General features: G+C 40.7%; 1 protein-coding gene across 8 annotated transcripts in view; it reads right to left on the minus strand.

Moving 5' to 3' along the window:
* The window catches only part of LOC125902848 (receptor-type tyrosine-protein phosphatase F), a 188,698-nt gene that overhangs the window by 141,851 nt on the left and 30,412 nt on the right, over positions 1–16,435 (minus strand). For 7 of the 8 annotated variants that reach the window (XM_049599488.1, XM_049599487.1, XM_049599486.1 and 4 more), the window contains exon 1: positions 848–1,172. The exons of the other annotated variant lie outside the window; for it this stretch is intronic. The gene's annotated coding sequence lies outside the window, so the exon portion shown is untranslated. Of the gene's footprint in view, positions 1–847; positions 1,173–16,435 lie in introns of those variants that run through there. 8 annotated transcript variants of the gene reach the window in all.

Consider the following 16,435-nt stretch of genomic DNA (forward strand, 5'->3'; position numbering starts at 1 on the left):
TGATGACATAAAAGTACCAAAAGTTTTCAAGTGTCTTTAGTTGAGTGTTTCCCAGAAATTTTGCCCAACAAAAGGTATATCTGACAATCACAGTGAGAGAAAAGCGACTTTAAACCTTCAAATTTCACTTTAAGACACATGTATTACAGGTTATACTTTGTTAAAAGCCAGGCCAAAAACACTTATGAAAAATCATAGTTTGTGACTTCCAAAAGTTCTCCTCTACAATTATCTTGGATTTCAAAGCCTTTCACTGTCTCCTTCTAACTGGAATTCTTGTCGCTGAAACTTTACCCTCCAGATTGCCCAGAGAGATAAAGACAACTGGAAAAACAGGTTGTTTGGCCTCAGTGTAGGCCTAATGCAGTAGAACGGCAGGGTGCCTCACCTTAGCAGCGGTAGCTAGGGGACATTCTATGGCCCTTCTATTCAAAGTCCTCTGAATACGTAGGGGAGGGCTTGCACCAGACAGGGCAATTTGCCAAAGAGCCAGCCAATAGAGCTAAGCCAAGACGAGGTTAAACTATTGTTTTGGCTTAACAAGCAAGAGTGAGCAAGGACAAAAGAAGACGGGACAAAAGAATAGTAAGAAAATACCTGACCATTGAAGTGTAACACATCAACTTATTTTGTTACTTTTATTATGAAGATGCAAGATTTAAAAGGGTATATCCCGAGATGAAGCGTAACACATACTTGAACAGGGGTACGAAGACAAATAAAGTTGAGAGTCTCGGACAGCCCAGCCAGTTAGAAAAAAGTGCACCTGTGCTTCATCTGTTTTTCTAACTCCTGCTTCCTTCACTGACAACTTATAACAACTCTGTAGCACAAAACTCACACTTACCAATGCATCTCAATTGGATCCACTTATGAATAATTTCTTTTTTTATTCCTTATTCCAGAGAGTGAATGTGTATCCAAATCCTAGAGAAGAAAATCCAGCAGTATCCACAAAAGATTATCCCTGAACGATGTCTTATGAAAAACTCTGCCAGCGAAGTAGTCTCCCAGTTCCTGCTCAGTTATTCCATATACCCCGTTTGCATTAAACCAGAGGAACTGTCTTTTGGATCTCCGGCAATACGTTTCCAGCTGTGGCTATAGAGCAATGTGGTTTTGGGGAAGAGAGATCCTTCTGAGGCAGAGCTTGTTCACACACTGAGCGGGTGTTCAGGGACTGCCTGGGAGAAGCCAAGCCCACAATGTGATGTCACTGGTGTCAAATTTCAGTGGGAAGAGGGAGGAGGCTGCAGGGCCTTACCTTTTTAACCTTGACCAATGAGAAACAATTTTGTAGGGCACCTGCATGTAGAAAAAAAAGGTCCGAGGTATGAGTACACGTGATGTTATGTATTCCTGCAGCTGAGAGACTCCATTATGTCTTATCTATTGACCAGCTTCCACGGGGAGAATGTGACCTAATATACAGGCTTATCCTTAAAGGCAGGCTATCTGGCATGTCCAACATCTTCTGCTCTACTTCTGAATGGAACCCCTGCATATATTTCAAAATCAATTTGCAACGTCATCATCGCTGAAACTAAGGGGTTAACAATGTGTGACACAAAAAAACTATTCCCACAGGACTGAGCCAATATATCATGTCCAGTAACATGATTTGTGGATAATGAACTTGTTTGAAACATAATTTGTCCCTCTCTCTCTCTTGCTAAAAAAAAGGAGGGAGGAAATAAATATGTAAAATGCCCATTCTTAAATCAGCAAGGCGTTGAGTATACACACACAGACACACAAGTCCCAAACACACTGGTTCTCACTCCCTCCGGTCAAACTCTGCTAGCCGTGGAGCTAATCATCCACAACAGATGTTCAGAAATGTTCAGTTGGATTTATGACAGAGCTCAGAGGAACAGCCAAGTCAGCCTCTGGTGCTGTTTTTCTCTTCCGTCCTACAAGGACAAGGGATTGCACTGAGAGAGGATGTCAGCACAACCATTCTCTTCCCCCAAAATTCCCTCGCTCTCCGAGATTCACCATCCGAGACGACAGCGCCTTAATAGATCACAGAGCCTCGGGACCTTGGGGAGAGGTTTGCTCATTTATCCCAATAATACTGTGTGGACTGTAACTTGACTCATCCAGCAATGCTTCAACAATGTTTCGCCCTCGACGTAATGATGGGTTTTTCTATATATCACGGGCATTGCTGACGCTGCAAGCCGTGACCTAGCCCGAGACAAATGCTTTCAGATGAAGCCATATATAATATCATGTCGCATTAATATTTAAACTGTGCATTATAACTATATCATAATATGTTAATACTTTCTGAAAGGGGAAATAAACATGAAGAATTGCCACACTGTTAGCCAGGGTAATTCCAAATAACACAGACAGGGCAATGCTGTTGTTGATATAGTACAGCACCTTAAAGAAACTAACATAACAAAAGATATTTAGAGTGAGATTCTAAAAAGCACTTATGAGGGTTTGCACAAAGAGCAGCGATGGTGAATGTCTTCTAGGCCTAAACTCTGCCGAAGGAAATGGCGAATTGCAATGTGTTCTACATTTCTCTTTGTTGTTAACAATGGGAGACAGTCTTATTTCACTGGAGGCTGCAGATCTGTGCATACAACTGACTTTTCAGCAAGAGAAAGAATTGTTTTATCTTTAACTTTCTTTCTAGTTGAGAACAAATGGGATGTGGGTCATCTGAGTCCAAAGTAATTCAATTTGTACGGCCCAACATACAGCATTAATATAGTCTAGCTGTATGTGTATTAATTGCACTAATAACAAATGGGATGTAGCACCAGCATGCACCACTTAGAAAAGCCGCCTGAAAAGTTAAATCACAACTGTGAGCGAAAAAGGAGAACAAACAAATCTGGATATTTTGGAAACCTCACATTCCCTGCAAACTCCTGAGAGTTTGAGAGAACCTTCTGGAGAATAATTATTACACCCACACACCCCTGAGGAGAGGAGAAAAAGTATTTTTGTGGGTGGAAAGAGTCTGTGCCAACTCAAGTGTCACATTCACCTGACATCAAATCACTGAACAAATCACAGTGGTAAAAGGTAGATGTAAAGATTATTGGCTAGTGGTCAGAGTGGGAGAGAAAATTAATTGTGAGCAACAGTAATGTAGTGTAGTGTGTCAGTTGCACAACACGAGCCATTTCATCCCTGGTGTAATTGCATTTTAGCACAATGTAAAACTCAAAACGCAGATGGACTTGAGCTGTAACCCTCTATGCAAGATTAGCACTGCTGCCTCGAGTGAGTTTTTGTAGCTCCGGCAGTTTTAAGACTTATCTTTTGCCCCACCCCCCAAGAGCTTGAATGGAGTTGGAAACACCCCCTACCAAGTCTGAGAATTTATAACATTGTGACAACCACCCATCCCCCACTCATTTCATTAGCCTGGGGGGAAAAAAAAAAAAAAAAAAAAAAAAAAAGGTTGACAACCTCTTCAATCTAAAGGAGCCGGCCTCTCCCTGACTTAAGCCAGTCTACTAACACTTAATAGATTCTAGTGAGAAATTGCTTTTGTTGGATCAATGTTTTTTTTTTTCAGGATTTCAGGCTTTACTTAGTGAGTTATTGTATGTGCAAAATCTGTTGTGCTGCTCCAGGGTTATCTGCAGGTGAAGAACACCTGGATCAAGCCAGACACCTCAGCTCCTCTGCGGTAGCTATACAGTCATCATCTGATGGGAAACTGTGCTGGCTGCTGTACTGTAGGATGAGATGAATCACATTGGCCCTGGGCTTTATCAATATAACCGTCTGCTCCATCTAACAAGTCTGCCAAAACATTTTTAACAAGGTTCAGCTTCAAGGTGAGAAAATAAGTTTCTTGGTCTTGGGTCAGAGGAGAGCGCATTGACTGAATAAATGATATGTATTATGAAAAGATCGTACTGTATTTTGAAACACTGCAAAACCACATCTCCACATATTATTATCTGTTATCTGAAGTAACAACTTTTCAAAAAAAAAAAAAACACCCTTTGAATGGCATCCAAATAAATGTGCTTAATCTCCCCATTCAGCGGGGTCACTGATGAACACAATTCTGGCTGCCTGCCAGCAAAAAAATGCTGACCTGTGTCATAAACACTGAGCTGTGAAAGTCAGTGTGCTGCTGCTGATGGGCTCTTAAGACTAGCACTATGTCATCACATCCAAAAGCACAGCTGGGCAACACCTGTTAGCTTCGAATTCCCAGCCCAATTCACAATTTACCGAGGCTTGGCTACTGTCATCGTCTGTTTGTTAGGTAATTTGCCTCCAGATTGCAATCGGCTGGTATCTATATACCATACATGATCATATTATAACGTACAAACATGGGTAAAGGCTACCTGCAAATTATCCATGTCTCAGCCTGTGATCCACGACAAAACGAGTTAAAGGGAGAGCTAGAGCTACACAGAAAGTATTTCTAGGCTATACGTCTAATCAAACTGTGTCATTTTCTTTATGCAAGCCACTGTTTTATGTTTATCATTCAGTTAGGAACATCGTGGTTATCGTTACCATACAAGTAATGTATCTCTGAGCCACACAACAATAAATGAAAAATTCAAACATTGCGTGAGCTTCATACTTCTGCTCAACAGTCCAAACACCAAGGGCACACTTTTGGCCCTGAAATTTTCTCAGGACTGTCTGCAGATAACACTGGCTCCAGTGCTGAGAGGGAGGGTGATGGCACATGGCGACAGGAGGTGTTAAAAAGACAAGGACAGTGGGAAACAGAGCACATAAAAACACAGATAAGATTGGCTTCGCTGTGCTGACCTTCATTGAGTGCTTGTGTGTGTGTACGTGCCCGATCAGATGTGCGTGGAGCATGTGAATTTGTGCATGTGTCCGTGTGCCTCTGCGTCTGCATATGTGTCCATAGAGGTTGGTGCATGTGGCTGCATGCCTGTATGACTTGTTAGTTGCAGGCAGAATGGGAGTATGGGAAAAAAGAAATAAGACGAAGACAAAAGGAGAAGAACTGAGAGAGGAAGGCACATACTTTCCTGCTACTCGTTGAAAATCAAAAACAACGAGCCTTTTCCATTACACTCTGCTGCTGACAACTGGCGGGGCACGCTCTCTAAGGGGAACAGCGGAGCATGCCGCCGAATGCATGAGACAAATCATTTTTATCTGGGACCCTGGCGGGTATTGACAAACCGGGGGTGCATTTAGATAGCCCAATTAAAATGGGGAAATGAAGCGACATTGAGGCACTTTACAGCACTGTGCCCCCTCTCCACCCTCTGGCCCCCTACGCTCCCTGAACCTCTCCAGAGACTGACTTCTTGCATACTGCACTCAGTGAGGGGTACGGGGGTGGCAATGACAGCAAAGAAGCGGGTGGCTCAGAAAAGTCGCTTTGAGGTGAAATCTGCACTACGGGAGGTGGTAATGTTTGTGAGAGGCGAAAACAAGCCCAACTGACGTAGCGTTGTTTTTATTGTTTCATGTTGCATGCCTAATTTTTGCACAGTCGCGGCTCTAGCACCGAGGGGATCTCCAATGGGTGGCAAGGCATACTGTATAGCAGGGTCAAGAACAGTGTGCAAGACAAGGGACTCAATGCAACTCTGTGCAACTTCAAAGGGTAAGTTGGCAATCAATGATATGGATGTTGGCTCCATTTGTCCAAACGTGTCTTAGCGGGTGACCTTCAATGTCATCCACTCCCTACTCTAAAGCCTGCGTGGTTCAATTCACTTCTTTTCTCACCTGAATATGTCTCCCCCTGGTCTAATTTTCAGACCTCTATTTGTCTTTTTGATCAATGATAATTCCACTGAGATAACTGTCAGGGCGCATTTTTTGAACAGATAGCCACCTCAGCACTGCAGTTCCCTTCAAGTTTACTAAAAGGTTATGAGACGAGAATATCGTAAGATGTCTCTCCTTTTGCGTAGGTGGAGAGAGGGACAGCAAAAGCAGCTTAGTTAGATCTCCAATCAAGGGAAAAGTCAGCGTGGAGAAAGAGCAATGCCGTGGTGTGCTGTGACCAGCTGTTCAGCAGTGTTACATTTCACAGGCTACCGTCAACAGATCCGCAAAGATGCAAGCTGTTTCTACAATGCATCTTCCAAAAGCCTCCATTTTGTGATGTTATTGTTGGTGGAGAAACTGATATCTCCGCTCCGTTCATGGTGCATTTCTCCCTGAATGTTTTCAAAACCTCGCCTCTCTCTCATGTTTAAAATTGTCTGCTACAAATTACTCTCATTTTTGCATGGCAGTTTGTTAAATGAAGTCTATCATGTACATTTGGCCAGTCATCTTAAGAAAATAAAGAAAACCATTACCAAACACGAATATGTGCACAGAGATTAACAGCACAATGCTGAAATTCTGTCTTTTATTTAAGTGTTTACGGGTGCATTCTTCCTCTGAAACAGGTATTTCCTTTCAGAAAATCAAGGGAAATGAAGCTTACAGACTAGCATGAAAACGCGTATAAAACTTGCACACAAATATGCATTGTACAAAAGAATAGGGCAAGGAAGCAACCAAACAGGGGCCACTACCATCTGCAGTACCTCGAATGGAGTAAGCCTGCTGTGTAGTAAGGAGACTTTGATAAATCTGAAAAACTTTCACCGAGAGGTTCCTAATAAAAGCCCCACAGAGCAGTCTCTCCCAACCTGAGGAGGCTACACTTTGTCTCTGACAAGACAGCCTTCCAGATGCTTTCCCACAATAAATTTCTGCCTCACACAGAGGATAAGGTGCTAGCACTCAAGATGATAAGTAGCCTGACTGGCTACAGTGAAAAGTGTCAACTGCTTTTCAAATACACTCAGAGCTTCATGGATGTTCACTGTCAATATGCTCAACCACACAAGAACCACACCATTCTGTGTAGTGCTTCTAATGTTTTTCTGGAATCGCCCGCCACAGAACAAACCAGGGGCGTCCTAATAAAGCATTTTATTATTCTAATAATTTCCCATTGGTATGCAGGAAAAACAACTCGGACACAAAGGGATACATTCAAAAACACAAATCAACTTCAGCATTGTTAATAGCTCTCATTAGAAAATCTCCCCAAGCTTTGCACCAGAGTGCATCACTTTGCTGGAATCAAAAGGAGGGGGATATGAAATGATTCCCTCTGCTGCAGGAGGCTGCCTTCACTACTAAAAGGAAATAAACCACAAATTATGAGCCAGCTTCTTGCAGAAGTAACTGATAATGGTCTAAGTACCAATGGCTGAGGCTATGTAAAGAAATAGTTTAATAGCTTGAAAATGCATCTAAATAGTTGCATGATTATACCAACATGTTGGAAGTCAGAAATATATATCTATATGAAAATTATGATGCAGTGAGACTGATGATCATAACAACATAACTTTAATGTGTGGGCACTGTGCATCTTTTGCTTCCCCCATTTACTGACTTAAGTTTTAAAGTTTATACATAACCAATAGACACTGATATTTTAGAAGTTGAACTGCTGTCAAATTGTTTTTTAATGCCTCATAAATGACTCTGTCTGTGTGTACGACAAGAAAAAGATTTTGTATTTCTATTTGTGGAGTGAGACTATGGGACCGTTTGAATGTGGAGCTTGAGGAAATGTCCAATCATAAACCAGTTTAAAAAGAGGTATAAAGAGATGATTTTCACAAGGTACAAAAACGAAGGTGTTTGACTATCCCTTATTTATTCGTTGATTTATCACCATCGGTTTTGTGTATGTATAAGTATGTATATATGCATAGTTTGTGTCTATATGCATAGCTTATGTATGTGTGCATAGTTTGGGTATATGTACATAGTGTACACATATATATATACATAGTTTGACAAAACAAAACACATCTGTCATGTTTGGATAAGGATATAAAGATCAGATAATTTCTTGAATAAGGTATAGAAATATGATATTTTATTTTCTAAGTATATTTGTAATTATTTCATATCTTGCTGGAAGACCAATATTATTAGTAATTAATTTAATGTATGAGAATAGGTCTAGAAGAATTAATTATTGTACAGCTTTATACTGATGGGGAGCTACACAATTGACTATTATTAATTTATGGAGAAGGGGTGGGAATAAATAAGTTCCTCCTACTCCTTTTTGGACATGCAAATCAAATCGTTGTTTTCAGTTTTCATGCTTCCTTTAGTGACCTGTTTTTTATGTCAGTCTACTACTGTGTGATTATTTTGTTTATTTGCTACCTACATGTTCAAAAGATATTGCTAGTAACTAACTAACTAAATGAGGACAATTTTTGCAGAGTCAGCTCCAGTTATGTTCTTCCACATGTGTAGAACTAACCCAAAAACACGCTGCACTTAAACATTCCCACATATGTCCCAAACACAGAAGTGAACATGCATGGGTGCGCACACACTCTCTCTCTCTCTCTCTCTCTCTCACACACACACACACACACACACACACACACACACACATTTCAAGAGATGAAAAGCCTGCCAAATAAAAGAGTAATCCATCACTTGTGCCATTTTGCATTCGCAGGGTCTCTCTCTTCAACAATGGCTTGACTGACAGGCAAAGATAAGGGCCCTCTGTTGACCAAAACAGTGAACACATTAAAGTAGAAAGAAACTTTAATGGTATGAAGTTTTGTGGAAAAGCGTACTACGTATCCAAGGTTATAAGGACTAGAAAATGACTGATTGAAACATCAACTTATGATTCTCAGAGTGCTCTTTTATTGCGATCTTATATGCTTAAATCCTAAGTCTAAACTTAGACTCAGACTTACGGTGAGACTTGATCCTCTTTACTTAAGAGTTAGCGTTAGCTGATGATTGTACTACGAATGGAACACATCCTGACTTGAATATACTTAATAAATAACTAAATAACTGACCAAAGCTAAACAGTAATGTGAGCCTACCACACTTTTAAAGGAAATCTCAGTGCTTTTCTCTTCATTAACCATTCATAGTGGGGAGTAACAAATGGACTCCAAGCGACTGACTAGAAAGCTAGCCTAAAATAATTAAGGATATGAAATATTCAACATAAAACTTCTTATTATAGCATCAGTGCCTCATAAATTTATAGCGAAGAAATGAGTGGATTAATTTAAGTGCTAATGGGGAAGAAAGACAGTCATTTCCCTTTCCTCCCATTCAACTTCATTTAGCCTTTTAAGAGTTACACCTTCTATTACTTATCGCTGGGATTTCTGGCGCATGGCAGATCAGCGAAACTGGGTCCAGGGTATTGGTCTTTATCGTTATAAAAGAGGAATCTGAGGCTAAGGGAGCAAGCTAATAATGACAAAGATCTGACTTTAAGTGCTCCAGGGGGAAAGTACAATTTTTCAAACAGTTCAGAGCTCTGTGCTGTTTTTACCTCTTGATGGGGGAGTTTTTGCTGAATGTAGAAGTGTTAAAGTGCAGTGCTCTTTGAGGCGGGAACAAAACACACACACATGCGCGCGCGCGCACACACACACACACACACACACACACACACACACTTCACCTCAGGGACAGATATGCCTGTGGAAACCTAGGCTGGGGAAAAACACCCACACATCTCAACCCTACTTCAGACACCACTAAAAACTCTAACCACCCATATTTCCATGCACTAATATTTCATTTGTTGGTAAATTTGTAACAAAAAGCCAGAAAAATATTTCCACTGAATGGCTTCCTTATATTTTTTCCTTCTCTTGCCTGGAGCACAGTGTCTCAGCTTAAGACCTCCAGGACTTTGACAGTCAAGTCAGGCCAACTGTCAGGTCACTCTCAGACACCAGCGGATTGTGTGAGTGAAAAACCAAGTAGTGACTTCTTGTTTCCAGAGACAGCAGCATAGCCGTTACACAGGCACCTTCTGACTCTGACAGGTGAATTTACAAAAGGATTGCGAGGCTTTTGCGGCCGCTAGACCTGTACAAATAAGACAAAAAGAGACCGTGTAATTCTTAATGCACCCGCAAAAAGGGTGAAATGTACCCCCAGCTGCATTGCCAAGGTGGTGGCAACCAAAGTGCTCTGGCAGACTGGGATATTATAACTTCCAACATAGTTTCTCTCTGTCAGGTTTAAATTCCTTGCCTGAAGTTCTGAGGAATGTCTCTGCACCTCATCGGTCAGGACCTGTAGCTGTTGCCGACTGTCTGAAAATTTCAGCTTTCCTTTTCTCTCTGCCATTGTTCTGCCTACTGCATTCTTGGCGCAGAGGCACCATTTATACTTTGCCACATGGATAATTGCAAAAACAGCAAATTGTAATCAGCTGCAAAATTTTATAGGCATGTTTGCACTGTAATATAATTAACGCAATATTTTTGTGGATTGGACCTTGAGATGGGGCCGATAGCGGTTGCAAGTGAAGCACAATTCATGGTGCTATAAGCAGATGAATCAATTCTTTGTAAATTTGCCCCTGTGTGTTGATAATAGAAAAAAGTAGATGCAATTCAATTTGAAGTGAATCCAATCAGACTCAAGAGCTCATTTAATGCTTTAACTAAAATGTCATTCAAATTCACCAGAAAAATTTCATGGGTTGTTCTTGATGATCTTCAGCACAAGCTGAAATACTAACTCTGAAGTTAAATTAGATTTGTTCTTGTCATTGGTTTTGTATAACCGAGTGTTTGCACTGGGAGTGGCAAAGGGATAAGCATTCCTTGAGCTACTAAATTCCATTTAGGCTCCCTACTGTCTGACCCACCAGCATGGCGTTAACAGGGCCACCATGTGGGTGACACTGAAGCACCCTGGAACAATCCCCACTTCCTGCAGTAGTCAAATATTTCAGGCTGAGGTCAAAGCCATACTGAAGGTCACACTGTGGGCATTGCTACCCAGTAAACACAGCATGCCATCATGATCGCAGATCAGAATTTAAGAGGTGCTGCGTGGTTTAAAGTTAGACTGTGAAAAAAGGTATGGCCCCTACTCGTTCCACAAGTCGATCTCTCCGCTCAGAGCTGTGCAGCTGATCCCATCGGACAGCCCCAAACTGAAATGGTAGGTGAACCGTGATGTAATTTCCTCCAGCATCTCCTAATGCATTTCGCCTGGTGTTCGCCTATGAAGAGGCTTCCCGCTAGGAAAATGTTCAGATCACTTCTGATCTCTGTAATGAGTTTTGCCACTCCGGTTATATCTCTGACAATATTAAGGAAAGCACTGCACTGGACAAATGCCACCTCTCTGTCACTGTGTGTCAATGGCTGGGGTTACACTTGTCTCTTCAATGTGACCTTTGTGTTTGAATGTGGCAAAGGTGAAAACATGTCTGACCACACTGATGCTTCCACATGTGACACTTCAGTGTGAACTCTGTGTATGGATCAATGATCAGATCTGTCTTTTTACATGATATTCTTATAACAAATACCTGCAACAACTGGACCGTAGCCAAAATTATGTCAACCCATCAATGAGATCTGATGGGAATGCAAGCCGGGCCACTGCAGAATGTTGCTTTTAGCCTAGATTGAAGATTTCAACTGTATCAAACTAACATTTATGCAACTTTGTTTGACTGTTTGCATTGAAAGTACAGGTGTAACCACAACGCAAAGGTGCTGTTTCTTATAACACAGTATCTTATCTCCACAGAGCTGTGTTGGCACTAGAGAAAGGTCTGAAAGTGCACATTATCATTCTGCTAAATGGGAAAAAAATGATGTTGGTTGTTTGTATTTCTTTAAACTAATCATAATTGGTGATTAGGGTTAGGATTAATTGGGCGGTACTGAGCCCAGGATGCAGCGACAATGCCCACGCAAAAAAGTGTCAAGGGGTAACTTGTTTTGGTGGAACAATTGCACAAGGAGAAGTGAGCACTGGTATTGAAATGTCTAATAGAAAATGCCACAAAAACCAGTAACAGATGTATGTGAACTGTGTGATTTCACGTTTACTAATAAAAACATAACATAACCAAAACATAATCTAGTAATCCGTGCTCTAGAGGTGAACCCTGACTATACTTAAGCTCCGAAGAAGCTCAAGCAACCTGTTAAAACCACATATGATTTGTTAGCAGCATGTGGCTCTTGCAGACCATTATCATGACGATATTACAGAAGCTTGTGTGAGATGGAACTGATTGGTACATTGGTGAAGCCAAAGTCATTGGCGTGTGCCACTGCCAGGATGAAAAGATGTGGCAAATCAACTTCGACTGCCTGTGTCGGAAAACAGATCAACACTGGACATAAGAGTCCTGTGAGACGGAGTATGGGCTTATCGGAGGTGTGTTCGTTGTAGAATTTTACAACAATTCAAACTATAGAACAAAGCACATGTGCCTTATTGCACAATCCAAATCTCTGCTAAAACCTGCCATTTCAAGTGTGTAGGTTGTTAGCTTGGAGGTTGTTGTTTCCTGTAGCAAAGGGGATTTTTAAAACAATAACACGCTTTTGCTGTATAGCCACAGTCTACATCTGGTGAGTCAGACTACTTCTTATAACATTCATACTTGAAGATCCAAATAAAACCCAATTTACGACCCACTTTTGAAGACTTAGGAACAAAAAGTAAATTGGCTAACAAGGTTACAACTACAGGACAGCCCCAAACAGCCTGATTTATGATATTAAATAATTAAATTATATGGACATCTAGGTTAGGTTTATGCTTAAGGGCTTAGCGGTTAAAACAATGCTATACTCAGGAGGGGCAGAACAGTAAAAAAAAAAAAAAAAAAAAAAAAATTAAAGGTCCTTCCCAAGTATATAACAGAACAATACAGTGGTTATCACCCTTTTTGTGTTAAGAACACTCTAAGTGTTACACATGAGGTCATGGACCCCCTTTTGATAAGATTTCACTTCAGGGATCTCCACCTAAAAAGATTATGGTTGTTAGGTAGTATGCAGACCAGAATTCTATAGCTGTCCACTACAGTTGAGGAGATAACCATGGGCAAAGTAAAACCTATGATCAGAATAGTCACTCTTATAATGCTTACATTGGGCTCACTTCTATGGTGAATAAATAGTTAGAAGAAAAAAAAAAATCCCCATTTTTATGGGCACTCCCTGAAACTCCCTCAAGGACCCCTGGGGGTCCCCAGACCTGGGGTTGAGAACCACTGGTATAATGCAATAAAATACAACATTCTTGCAATAAATGCTACAATGCTACTGCTTTGTCCTTCCCCCATAAATATACCAGAAGGATAAAACAACATGAATAACCTTCAGTAGTGTAAAAAACACCTCAGATATATAGAGCCTTGAAAACCCAAACTAAAATGGACCATTATAACCTTCACACAGACAGTATTTATTGCAGAGCTATTGTATTAGATTCCATTACACTGTACAGGTGTTTATGTTATTGTGTCTACCCCTGGTACATTAATATGGTGATAACAATGTATTCCTGGGGAAGATAACTCTTCTGGAAACCCTATGCCTAATTTTCCTGGGGAGAGGTTTAGAAATTGTGTCACCAGATGGCCAATACTTGTGGGCGGACAAGCCACCGTGGCAGCAAAATATGTTCACTGCTGAATTAAAGTAACGCGGTGTCCCTTAAGTGACTATGCAAATTAGTCTACATGTCAAATGCCCTAAACTAAATTGGCAATTTAAATCAAGCAGCTAAACAGTAACTAAATAATACAAGTGGGGGAATGAGAATAGTCTCTGGGGCTAAATATGACTAAAATTTTAAGTAGCAAGTTGGTGAGGCACATCAAATCTTAACAATTAAAAGTGTCTGGGGTGTCACGTTAGCTTAATACACTTATTTAAAGAGTAAACTTATTTCTTTTACCCTTCGAGTCTGGCATTTGGTAGCACATAGTATTATCCATTGTTCACAAGGTTGAGTTAAGGGTGCTTATAGCCTAGATTTGTGGATTTTCCTATGTGCACATTTTTTATTATTCTTACACAGCTTAGAGACTTTACAAAATCCACGGTCTCCTTTCTTAATATGCTGACAGGCACAAAATCCTGTAGCTTTTTAGGGATAAAATAACACACAGGCTTCCATTTGCAAGTGCAAACAGGCCAGTAAAATCCAATCAATACACATTATTGGCTCAGTGAGGGCCAGGATTTGTAAGAAAACAGAGATCCAGTCTATGGGGAAATCCTTTGAACTCCTTCACTTGAAATCTGAACGAACATTTCCTGCTAACTCGACTGCAAACCTTTTCTTCATCATTTATGTCAAAGGGAGACCACAGTATAATTTGTGAATATAAAGCCTAAATGACATCAGCTTTCCACAGGCACAGCACCGCAGTTAAGATGAAAATAATCAGAGCAGACAAGAAACTACAGAAACATGCTGTGACCTTTCAAGTCTGAGGGGGAAAGGCTGTGTATACATTTACAAAATGTGAGGGGACAGTAAAAAAAATTCCCATCGCAGAAATTGGAGTGTGACTAATGGGTAGTGAAAGAGCTGGTCTGTAACCTGAACTCCAAAATAATCTTGCCCAAGTCTCCATGGCCACTATGGGGGAGCAGTGGGGGGTTTGACAAGGGGAATGGGGGACCACCTGCACACCCAGCGGAGCCAGCTCTGTACTGGCACCACCATTTGTTACGCTCCAGATTCCCATTACTTCAGAACTAGGTTGGCTGGGAAATCCATCTCCCGGTGTCAGGTTTATCAAACCTCTATGCAAACTGCAAAGGTGGAGAATGATCACAGTCATGCGAGGAGCCTACAGAGGATAGAGATGTCTTCGCTTAAGGTGCGGGAAATCCAGTGTATCAAAGTATGCGGGCTCACCTGGCTCTGATCTTGTTTCCTATTTTCACTTGAAATATTAACATAATTTTGGGACAGTGTGAAGCCTAAGATACAAGCCTCCACATTCAAATTATAAGTAGCAGCATTATATGCATGCAAACCAGTCTCAGCAAGCTTAGTGTCAGCCCTAAATTTAATAGGCACTTGACACGCAGTGAAAGCTGCTAACAGAGGTAATATATGCTGTATATAAGAGGGCAGCATTAGCCAAACCTAGTTTGAATGCCAGCTGGAAAGGTCTGCGACAAGGAGAAAGGCCTGTAATCTCTATAGATTTATTTGAAGTGATCATTGGTCAGCAGTGGCAAACTACAATTTTAGGTCCTAATGCTTCTGAATTGGTATCAACACCTACCTAACTATAGGTATCCAGCAGCAGTCACAATAATCCTGATAAGCCAGTTATAATTTGATTCATTTTTATTAAGAAGAAATGCAGAAAATTTGCTGGTTCAAGCTGCTCAAATGCAAACACCAGGATCCATCAGTCTTATGTGCAATTGCAAATTGAATATCTTTAGGTTTTGGATTAAAAAAAGACTAATTGATTACTAAACTGTGAAAATAGTTGCAGCTAGGGCTGGCATGAAATCAGATCGTCACTGCATGATTATCGTGACCGCCATATCTATAGAAAGTTAGAAAAAAAGGTTATTGTTATTAGTCTAATTCATTTTTGACTTGGTGGGTAGGGAATATGTGACCATAATAAAATGGTACAAGAGTAACTACACTTAATGGATAATGAAAAGGCAACCAGATGGCAGTGGGGGAGGGAGACAAATGGAGAACAGCGAGAAACGGAAATGATTTAAGAGGCACTGGATCATTTACAAAATATATTTTCATATGTGTATTACTAACATATCGATATTTCATTTTAAAATATCGTAGTTATCATCAATACCAGTATATTGCAACATCCCCAGTTGCAGCCTTACAATATGCACAAACCTATAGAGATTTCAGGTGTGCCATCGTCTTCACGAGTATTTGAAGCCTCATGTTCAAAGAGTGGTTCCCAAGCAGTTCCAAAACAAGTGATAATGAAACTGAAAAAGAAAGAAGTACTAGTAGAGTACTAGTATCAGATTAAAACTTGGAGCCTGATTTTAGGTGTCAGAACTGGTGTTAAGATCCTCATTTCTAGATGTAAATGTTTGTAACACTTGATTCATATGGGACATTGCTGTGTACAAGTCTGGTAAATCTTTGATGGTGCAGAGAGGTTAGAAAAATAGGAGCAAAAGAGGTATTCCTACTTACAGACACAGACTTCCTTGAGGCCTATCCCTTCTACATGGTTCTCTGCATCAATAATACAGACTGACATGCACAAGATACTCTCAAGGAGAGCCAGTCAGTTTGCGTCACCAGAGTGCTTGCCGTGAAATAAACAAATAAGAACTGACAATCCTTGTGATAGTCCATACATCCTCATGAAGAGGATATAGCCTTATCTACTTTGTCCACCCCTTTGAGGTTTCGACAGTATCCAGGTTGCTTTGTTTTCCCGCTATGAAAGACATTAACGAGACAAAAGGAGCACCACCCAAAAGATATAAATAGTTTGGAGTTAATTGAAGGTTCTTTGCAAATTTTGAAGAGAAGAACATCAAGTGACAGTGAGTGTGCTGCGTAAACGACTATGAAATACAAATCAGATGTACTGAGCATCTGGGAACTGCAGCGCCGAGAA

The sequence above is a fragment of the Epinephelus fuscoguttatus genome, linkage group LG15 (assembly GCF_011397635.1).
Source record: "Epinephelus fuscoguttatus linkage group LG15, E.fuscoguttatus.final_Chr_v1".
NCBI lineage: Eukaryota > Metazoa > Chordata > Actinopteri > Perciformes > Serranidae > Epinephelus > Epinephelus fuscoguttatus.